Below are 646 nucleotides of genomic sequence, written 5' to 3' on the forward strand. Positions count from 1 at the left end.
GTGGTGGTGGTGGTTGTGTGGTGGTGGTGGTAGTGATGGTATTCCTTCTTAACACTGTGTAGGTATAAATGCACCAGAGTCTGTAGTCATCTGTCAAGTCACAAGGACGTGACGGATAAAACTTTCCTTAAGATGTGCGCTGTGCCCAATAAGGCTGCTGTTTTGCAAGACATCAATCTTGCATAGGATTTCCAATTGCCTTAAGAAGTCATGAAGTTTCAATGGGATTGAGCCCAACTCTCCGATCACCACTGGTATCACTTTTGCATTACCCTCTCGCATTCATACAGTCTTGCTATTCCCACTTTCAATTGGGAGTACTTGTTGATAATTGTCAACCTCTTTACTCACAACATTCATGTCATTTGTTATGGCTACATCAATGATCTCACAGTATTTCTCTCTCTTACTCAAAATGACAATATCCGGCCGACGGTGACCGATTAGACAATCCGTCAGAAAATCATAGTCCCAGAGTATCGTTACTTTTCCATCCTCCTGCATAACTTTACTTGGTACATGCTCATACCGGTTCTCTGTTACTTCATATTGGTATTTACGGCATAAGAGCCAACGAAGATACACACACATTCTTCTTCTTCTTCTTCTTCTTCTTCTTCTTCTTCTTCTTCTTATCATTATTATT

Source organism: Octopus bimaculoides, chromosome 3 (assembly GCF_001194135.2).
Source record: "Octopus bimaculoides isolate UCB-OBI-ISO-001 chromosome 3, ASM119413v2, whole genome shotgun sequence".
NCBI classification, from domain to species: domain Eukaryota; kingdom Metazoa; phylum Mollusca; class Cephalopoda; order Octopoda; family Octopodidae; genus Octopus; species Octopus bimaculoides.